At 40.8% G+C, this 10,103-nt stretch overlaps 1 pseudogene across 1 annotated transcript in view; it reads right to left on the bottom strand.

Annotated features, from left to right (window-relative positions):
- Window positions 1–776: 776 nt before the first annotated feature.
- The window catches only part of LOC147662017 (uncharacterized), a 28,492-nt pseudogene continuing 19,165 nt past the window's right edge, over window positions 777–10,103 (bottom strand). Inside the window, exon 2 of the transcript XR_015305997.1 lies at window positions 777–7,034. The product of XR_015305997.1 is annotated as an uncharacterized LOC147662017 (transcript). The remainder of the gene's footprint in view (window positions 7,035–10,103) is intronic.

The following is a 10,103-nucleotide window of genomic DNA, read 5'->3' as shown; positions in this document are numbered from 1 at the left end:
TGATTCCTTTATTATAAGTGGTCCTTGTAAAACCCCAAACCACTTCCTTCACAATGCATTATATTAAAATGACAACATAGGTTAAATGTATCGCAGTCAACTGAATAGTGATGAGTGCAAACCTAAAAGTCGAACTAGCTGGATTAACATGGGCAGAGCGGCCATTTAAGCTGATTAAGCCACTTCTGCTCAACCAATCACAGATAATGCTGGACTCAATTGAGGATGCAACAGCTGAATAGTTAGTGAGAGGGATATTATACAACTGACTTTATATTCTTATGGAGATATACATTAGCTAAGAGTAACATTTCAGTTCGATTTTGTTTTACCTGAATCTCAACCACTGATATTTGTGCCCACATACTTATACTTTCTATCCTTCTTACCTTTCTTATTTTTCGTGTGTAAATAAACGTTAAAAGGTCTCCACATAATCAACCGTATCACCTAACATGGCTGAGTTTACATATTGATATGATACCATCAATATTCGGGTTCTCTTGGAGCTAAATCTCCTGTAGGAGGATAACATGGTATACATTTAAAAGATTTGCTGAGAAAAGTAGTCAAATAAAGTGCAGTATAACACGTTGTCAGTCGTCCATGTCTTAATCTCTTTATTGTTCCAATTGTCTCTTCAAGTCAAAGATTGAAGACAATGACACTATTTCAACTCTTCCTTTTCATAATATTCACACATGTGAATGTAATGTTTACTTCGATACTACCACAGCCAACAACTGTTTCACAACAAAAAGGCTTTTTCACGGCTGTTAAATTAGAAAAATGTATTGTAATGACAGTTGCTTGTGATAAACATTACTTTATCCATACCATAAAACAAATTACTCAACAAATCAAATATTTATTAATTTTTTTAAACTTTGCTATTGTATTAATTGCTCTGAATGATCCCAAAATGAACACCTACAATTTAGATCATTCTAGGAAATGACAATTTAATCATGTACAGGAGCATCAGTCATTGATAATACAGATTCACACCAGATTTCTATTAATGGTATGTATTGATTTTAGGCATTAATAATACCCGTTCTAAATTACAGATTAATCTACGGTTTTAGTAAACTTAAAATAATATTTCAAAAGTACTTCCTATGGAACCAATTCACTCCCTTTCGACAAATACCTCAAATATGAATAAATAAGTTCATTCAGTATGAACATAGTTTAGGAAAATAAGTCTTTGGTACGTTTTAGAGATCTATAGCATGGTTGAAGTTCAAAATGAATCATAATTCAATACATTAAAATAAAGAATTTTAGATCTATATAACACAGTGCAAGGAGAGCCAGTCAAGTTCAAAAATTATTTTACAAGTATCCAAATTAGCTCCACTTAAAATATGGCACAGAGAATTGCTGGAATTAACCACTCTTTATTCTTCTCTTGCCTGCCACTTTTTGCACAGAGGCGCTTTTTTCAATGTTCTGTGCCCCTGCTGATGCAATTTCCTTTGATTTCACAAATAGGACAGATTAAAGTTTGAGGAGAGGTTCCGTTACCCACTGTTAGAAAGTGCAAGCTAAACACCATTGGCCAGTAAGAGATATGTTCTATCCCATTTCCTCCTAAATAATTATTAGTTAAGTCATCTAAGGCAATATCGACATCTGAAACATGGTCTTCTACCAAATTTCCTGACAAAGCATTATGCAAGTTTTCTAGAGACTTGTTTACTTGTCTTATTGAAGGAAGTCAGCAAATGTTCACATTTTGTAATTCCCCAGTTATATTTTGCTGTTGAAATGTGTGGGACTGTTGATTTTTATTTGGTACTGTTGATTCTTATCTAGTACAACCAGCACTTCTAAAATTCTTTTTAGAGTGCCTTGCATAAGCACTATTACACTCAATGAGGCAGAGGACATTGTTGGATTTATAGTTTCACCGGTTGAGAATAAGGAGGGAGAGATTTAATCACCATAGACTCCACTTATTGCAGCTTAGTGTGGCATCTACAATAATTTCATGTGCTTTGAACATCAGCTTCTACTTCTGTTCTGAAGCCTGAGCCTGTCGAGTCGATGATATCCACACTGTTTTGTCCCCCTAAATCACCACTTGATTTTGCTGTAGTATCTACTGGGATACTCTGGTGGATTGTCTTTCCATCATTAGCTGAGAGGAAATACTTGGACACAAAGTTTCTTATGAAACTTGGTAAAGGAGATCTAGTATCTTTCTTTTAGGAGTCAGCTTTTTTTTCCTCCAGATTCATCTTCCCTATTCACCTGAGAGACTTGTACATCCTGTATACATTGCTTGAGAATTTTTCCTGTTCCCTTAGACTTGATGCAAACCTCATTAGACCTTAATATTTGTGTGGCCATTTGTAATTTCTCCATTTGTCAAACACCTGTTTAACAATCAATAATAATCTACTCTGATAACACTGACGTCTATCACTTGACAGTGGAAGGATTATGCCACAGCATTCACAGGGCCACAAGCCGCATCAGAGCCCCCTCTCTTCAAATTTTCCCCACACTCTTCGACCACCACGACCAACCATCCTCACTTTGAAGCCAATAAGGGTGGCTAAGGGTGGCTAAACAACCTAAAAAGCCAATGCATGGTATGGCTGACCGCAAAGTCGGGGATGAGGTAGTCTACACACAAGGGGGACGAGCACACCATCCTCTTCTGTGGCTCTATTGTCTCATATAAACTTTAACTGAAGACCAGCTCTCCTCTGGAGTGTGCAGGCCCCTCTCCTCGATCAGATCTCCACAAGGTATGACAGATGGGTGCACCACCACACTCCCTGCCACACCATACATTCACCTTACCATATTCCCTTAAGTGGGGAATAGCATTGTGTGCCAAGGAGACAATCACCAAATCTCCATCTCCGATGGCTTTCCGCCATATGCCATGGTGAGACAGCCTGTAGGAAAAACAGATAGGACCTGAATTCCTTCTCATGCTAAACAGTGATGTCACATTGCTCATGCCACTGACAAGAGAAAGGCTGATAAACTAGCAAACATTACAATGATTATCTAGGGATCTCTGTCTAGCACCACCTCAAAAAAGACACCAACCAGGTTAATGATAATGGGCAATGCACTTGAACTCGCATAAGGACAGCCCTGGGCATCCCAAAAAACAGCATACTACCTCCTCAAAGCGAGGTCCGAGGTTGGTCACTGTCTATCTCTGCCACTGAGTAGCTGGATCAATACCGCACCTGCAGCAGATGAGGGGCAAGAATAGTACAGGTTGATGAGAGTGAATGGTGTTTCCCCTCCTTGGAGATCACAACATCTTGTGTCTTTGTCCCCACAGGCCTCTAGGTCCAGGCACAGGATTGGCCCCATTTTCAGCTACAACCACCAGCGCCTCCTGTTATTTGACCGTAAGCCCTACGGCAGAGCAATTGATTCAGTGCAGTGCAGCAGCCCTACAATGAACTTTAACTGCAGCAAGAGATCCTACCATACTAAGAATAAATATGTGCATTTCATGAGGTCTTCGCTTCCTGACCATGACAATTTTCAGCCTTTCTTAGTTGTTGTAATTGTTATTCTTTTAGGAGGCCACTCTGAAAATGTCCAAGTATTTCAAGTTCCATCATTTTACTACGCCTAACAATTTTTATACAACTCCTAATTGTAAGATTACAAATCGTAATGTGAGATTGGACATGAAACACATTTCCTGACTGCACTCATGCTTGGAGAGATTATGTTCCAAAATGTGCTTGACTTATTATGTTGCAATACGCCAGTCAGGGAATCCCATAGACTGTCATCGCTGAATCTCCTGGATGTTAAATTCAGTTTGGAGAGATAGTTTCTTCAAAGTTACTAGGTTTCACTTCTTACTGCAGCTTTTATCACATTCTGTGCAGTGGTAGGGTTTCTCACCAGTATGGATCATCTGATGTGTGAACAGTTTGCTTGTCTGAGTGAAACTTTTCCCAAATGATGTGCCCAAAGAGGGTTTCTCTGCAGTGTGGATTACTCTCACATTTCCCACACTACATCCGCCTTTGACTAAGTAGGTGTCCTCCAATGCTGGAACAGACCTTCCTTTGAGTGAAGTTTTTCCCACAATCTGTAACTTTATTCAGATTCTCCACTGTATGGATTATTGATATCTTAACAGTGTGCTGTTCAGATAGAAGCATTTTCCACATTCTGCTCACAAATAGGGGTTTTCAGGTGCATTACAAAGAGACATAAAAAATTCATTTACGCAAAACACTATATACAAGGTTGAGGCAGAAGGTCAAATACATACAATTGTTGATAAATACAATAGTAGACATAGGGGAAAGTGTTTTGTGTAAATGAATGTTTAAAGTCTCTTTGTAATGCACCTGAAAACCCAATAAACATATTTAAATAAAATAAAATAGGGTTTTTAGTGTAGATTCTTTGATGGCTTAACATATTTTTCATAAGAGTGAATCTTTTCTCACACTTTCTACAATGATATGGTTTCTCACCAGTATGGACTCTGATGCTTCACCAGTTCTCCGCTCTCAATAAATCATTTTCCACATTCTGTACAGTTGTGGGGTTTTCACCAGTATGGATTCTCTGATGTACCAAAAGCATTTTCTTCAGAGTGAAGCTTCTTCTGCATTCTGTACTTGGAAATGGTTGTCACCAGTATGGAGTCTCTGGTGTGACAACAGTGTTCTCTTTACACTGAAGCCTTTTCCACACTCTGTACATTGAAAGGGTTTCTCACCTGTATGGATTCTCTGATGCTGCATCAGGTTGTACTTCACACTGAAGCTTCTCCCACATTCTGTACACTGAAAGGGTTTCTCACCAGTATGCGTTCTCTGATGTATCAACAAAGTGGATCTATGAAAATAGCTTTTCCCACATTCTGTACATTGATAGGGATTCTCACCAGTATGGATTCTCTGATGTGACAATAGTTTTCTCTTTACACTAAAGCCTTTTCCACACTCTGTACACTGAAATGGTTTCTCACCTGCATGGATTCTCTGATGCTGCACCAGGTTCCACTTCACACTGAAACATTTGTCACATTCAGCACAGTGGTAGGGTTTCTCACTAGTATGGTTTCTCTGATGCCGCTTCAAGGTGTACTTCTCACTGAAGCTTTTGTCACAATGAGCACAGTGGTAGGGTTTCTCGCCAGTATGGATTTTCTGATGCTGCACCAGCTTGTACGTCATACTGAAGCTTCTCCCACATTCTGTACACTGAATGGGTTTCTCACCAGTATGGATTCTCTGGTGTGACAGCAGTATGCTCTTTATACGGAAGCGCTCTCCACATTTGGTACATTGATAGGGATTTTCACCGGTATGGATTCTCTGATGCCGTACCAAGGTGTGCTTTACACTGAAGCTTTTGCCACATTCAGCACAGTGGTACGGTTTCTCACCAGTATGGATTCTATGATGTGCCAAAAGGCTTCCCTTCTGCGTGAACTTTTCCCCACATTCTGTACATTGATTGGATTTCTCTCCAGTATGGATTCTCTGATGTACTAGCAGGTTGCTCGCTTGAGTGAAGCTTTTCCCACATTCTGTACACTGAATGGGTTTCTCACCAGTATGGATTCTCTGGTGTGATAACAGTGTGCTCTTTATATAGAAGCGTTTTCCACATTCTGTACACTGAAAGGGTTTCTCACCAGTATGGATTCTCTGATGCTGCACCAAGGTGTGTTTTACACTAAAGCTTTTGCCACATTCAGCACAGTGGTACGGTTTCCCATCAGTATGGATTCTCTGATGATAAAGCAGTGCACTTGCTTGAGGGAAGCTTTTCCCACATTCTGTACATTGAAAGGGTTTTTCACCAGTATGGAGTCTCTGATGTTGCTTCAAGGTGTGCTTCACACTGAAGCTTCTCCCACATTCGGTACACTGATAGGGTTTCTCACCAGTATGGATTCTCTGATGAACAAGCAGTGCACGTGCCCGAGTGAAGCTTTTTCCACATTCTAAACATTGAAAGGGTTTCTCACCAGCATGGATTTTCCGATGCTTTACCAGCCGACGCTGCTCACTGAAGCTTTTTCCACATTCAGTACATTTGTAGGGGTTCTCACCAGTATGGATTATCTGATGTGTGATTAGTGCGCTTGTCAGAGTGAAGTGTTCCCCACATTCTGTGCACCAGCAGGGTTTCTCACCAGTGAGGATTCTTTGGTGACTTAACATATTTGTCTTACAAGTGAAGCCTGTCCTCATTCAGTACAGATAGAATCCATACTGGTGTGAAACCCTATGACATAACAATGTGCTCTGCACAGCAAAGTGTTTCTCACTGATGATATTTCTCACCTCAATGAATTCTCTGATGCTTTTTATCTCAGTGAAACTTTTCCCACATTCCATACACTGGTATGACATATACTCAGAACAAACATTTTGATGCCTGTGTAACAAAGAGCCCGTAGAGCCCATACTGCAGCTTTCCTCAAGGTATGTACACTACGATGTCTCCCATATAAGCAACCTATGGTAAGTCACCTGATTTTGTTGGTGAGTCAAGCTCTTCTAATCCTCTTTACAATGGTATAGTTTCTCCAGAGTATGGATATTCTGATGCTTGCCCTAAGCTGATATTACAATGAAAATTATGTCACACTCTGCGCACATCTATGCTTCAGTCTCGTATGGATCATCTGATGCATGTACAGATATGAGCTCTGAGTGACACTTTTCTCCGACTCTGTACACAAATATGGTTTCTTGCCAGAACAAAACCTCTGAGGATCATATTGATGCAAGCTCTAAGCAAACATTTCTCACTCCGTAGACTGATAAAGATTATTCATGGTATGGAGCATCAAACTGTCCCTAAAGATGCGCTCTGTATGAAGGTCTTCCTTAAGCTAGTTCACTGTTTTTTCCCCAGAATGTATTGTATAGCGTGTGAACAGATCAAGCTTCCAAGTGGATGTTTTTGCAGACTCTTCACACGGATACAGTTATTTCTTCTGGTAATGCTGATCAGGAGTATTTGGATGCAGGGGGCCTTTAGGTCTGTTCATCAGCTCCTTGATTCTGTAAATGAGAAACAAATGTCTGTGAGTTTGTCACAGCCAGGTGGCTAAAAGACAGAAACGTGGAATGAGGAAGGAGCTACTGTAAAGAGGGGAGAGACACTGAGGGGGGGAAGCTGCAGAACATATACTGATGTCTGATATCACAGTTGAAGCCTAAAAGTAAAATACAGTGTCCTTGCCGGTTAGGAGGACGCTGCTGACACTCATAAATCCAGATCACAATAGCCCAGTTTCGAGGTACAGCCTCTTTAAGTCGGGTGCCCTTTGAACACTACTCTTAATTGGTTTTCAGATCAACTCCAGCACCAGTTATCTCTCGTAACTTGACAACTGACTGCAAGGACCAGTTAAACCTGTGAAGGGTTCCTCCATACACTCAGATCCCAAGCAACAGATAACTAGAAGCACAGTTTGAAGGAAGCCAGGCTCTGATTGACTTTATGAACTACTATTCCATAAAGCAATGAATATTTGATAAATTGTCTGAGCACATTAGCAGTGTTTCAAATCCATCAACTGGGCGATCTCATATGACTCCCAACCTACAATATACTAAGGCAAGTCAGTCCTCTCCTACGCCACCAGAGCTGCTATGTGAGAATATTTCAATAAATTCCGAAAACAACATTTAAAAAACCCAGACAGACATTTCTCCCCTTGTAATCCTGGATGACTATGCAAGACGAACCTCACCTACGAACATGCTATTAAAATCTGAGCCAATAGCAGAGGTCTAGCTTATGGTCTTTCGCCTCCAGTCTCCCATAAAGACTTCATCCCAGTAAACACTATGAAACACCTGAATCATTTTTATTCCTCAAACAAGAGTTGCTTTTATTATTGCAGAGTTGCTAGCATAGAGACACATGTTTGTGGAAAAAACTCACCACAAAGGGCTGATCATCAGAATAATCGGCTTTAAATACTGGAGAAGCTGACCCAACTTCACTGACAGAAATGCTCCACTTGGCCACTGTCAAATGGTGTTTTTCCTGAATTAACTAGGTGACTCTGGTTCCAGGACGACCACATGAGGCTTTTAAATATAAGAAAATTACCTCAACTTAAAGTTTCCAATACAAGGGCAGCACAAGAAGTCAGTCCCATAGTAGGAGAAAACTCCTACTTACGTTGAATTACACTGCTTTGATGCCCTTTGTGAATATCATTATTCAAGTCACTGCTGCTACCTTTCTGTAGAGGGAGTAGCCTAGTTCCTTTGGGAGCCACGAGGGGAGAATATTTCCACAAGCAGCACCAAATTTAAACTCTTTAGGTCGAGCCTAGCGGCAGCGCGCATGCACTTCTCGCTCTGTGAGACTGCTGTAGTAGAGTATGGGAGAGAAGCCACGCCCACTCTCCTCCCTTATTTTCGTTGGCTTGTTTCATTATCTATCATAAATGCTGCCTTTGGATTTGTTAATAGGCTTATTAGTCTCTCCTTAGTACGGCTTTGTCTTCATTTGTACCTTCCCATGGTGACTGCCCTTTTACTTCAGTTGCTACGCAGGACCTGTTATTTAATCTGTAAGCACTATCTACTTTATTGAGTTTCTCTTACTGCAGGCCGGACATGCACTGCTTCAGCCGAAATCGCTTGTGTTTTTTTAAGCAGCACGGCCGCCCCCGTAACAAGGGTGCCTGCTTTCAATCACTTTAACCCAGCATTACCTCGTATCTGTATCAACCCCCCCCCCCGCAATTAAAATGGATTAAGAAATGATCCGCGAATTAAGCTATGTGAATTCCGGGTAGCACAAAATCCTGTACTAATGGGCTGAAGCTGACAACAGCACATCTGTGTTACATGTGATCTGTACTAAAGCCACCTGACGGGTTGTTTTCAAAAGCCTGTTTTATTAACACTACCACCATCTCCAATATCACCACAATGAACCACCAGTACCACCACCACCAACAATACCACAACCATCACCTCCACCAATACCACCACCAATACCACCACCGCCTATTTATAATGGTGCAAGAGTGCAAGTTTTGGCTTAATTATTTGTGGGCAGTCTAAAATTAGCCTTTAAGTTCCTATTGTGTTGCTTTTTCAATCCTCCGACTCACAAAATTTACCAACATAGATTCACAACTCTTTAAGAAGCAATTACAAGGAGAATAAAGATTTAGGTCCTCCAACCGGTGCTGCATCGGGTCAGCTACATTTGGCACTTGATTTGTCCAGATCAGGCCACTCACTTAGTCCTTCACTCCAAGCATTCACCTTGCAATCCGAACGTTCACCCACATCCACTACCGCTCACAATTAACTACTACCTTTAACCCACCAGCCCTCTTTTCAGTACTAACTACTTGTCACTCTATTTGTCCATCAGGATCATAAATGCTTATTGGATATCAGAAGATACTGACATTAGTCACTCAAGAGAGACCCGACGTCTATGACGGGGGCAAACGTTATAGACCTGGCCACAGGAATTATGTAATTGTGCAGCAGAGTGTTTTGTATAATTACAGATCTGCCGCATTTATCACACAATCCAGTTTCTGCTACAAAATCTGCACATTATATAAAAAGTAATTTCCAGCTCAAAAGGTTCAGAAGTTAAGTAAGGCACAGCAACCTGAGTTCCCTCCCAGTGGAAGGCCCTTTGAAAAGGGTAACTGGTCACCGTTCTTTTGCTTATGGCAATGTTCAGGTGTTAAACTAGGAGCTAATGAGCTGCAACCTATGTTCAGACAGTGTTAATAAGTGTAATAATTACAAAATAACAAATCAACACTATCAGAAAATATGACACATTACCCTGCATAATCTGTCTTTTCTAGGTGCATAATTTAGTCAACCCTGCCGCATAGTTTGGCCCTCTCTTTAGTATTTCTCAGTCGTCCAGCATGGCTTATAAGAACTGGATACTTGCTCACCAGCTCGAATTGTGCCAGATAGCACAGACTCGCTAAAGCAGCGCTAAGTAGTTCAGAAACAAGCGAAACAGCGCTAGCCAATTTGGAATGATCAACGACTGCTCGCTAACCTAATTTATTAAGAAATCTGAACGCTGCATCTTCTCAGTGGCAGCCATCTTTGAAAATCTGA

This window comes from Lissotriton vulgaris, unplaced genomic scaffold (assembly GCF_964263255.1).
Source record: "Lissotriton vulgaris unplaced genomic scaffold, aLisVul1.2 SCAFFOLD_2592, whole genome shotgun sequence".
NCBI classification, from domain to species: Eukaryota; Metazoa; Chordata; class Amphibia; order Caudata; family Salamandridae; genus Lissotriton; species Lissotriton vulgaris.
Note: the sequence above shows the minus strand (reverse complement) of the source record. Positions and strands in the feature narration are given on the sequence as shown.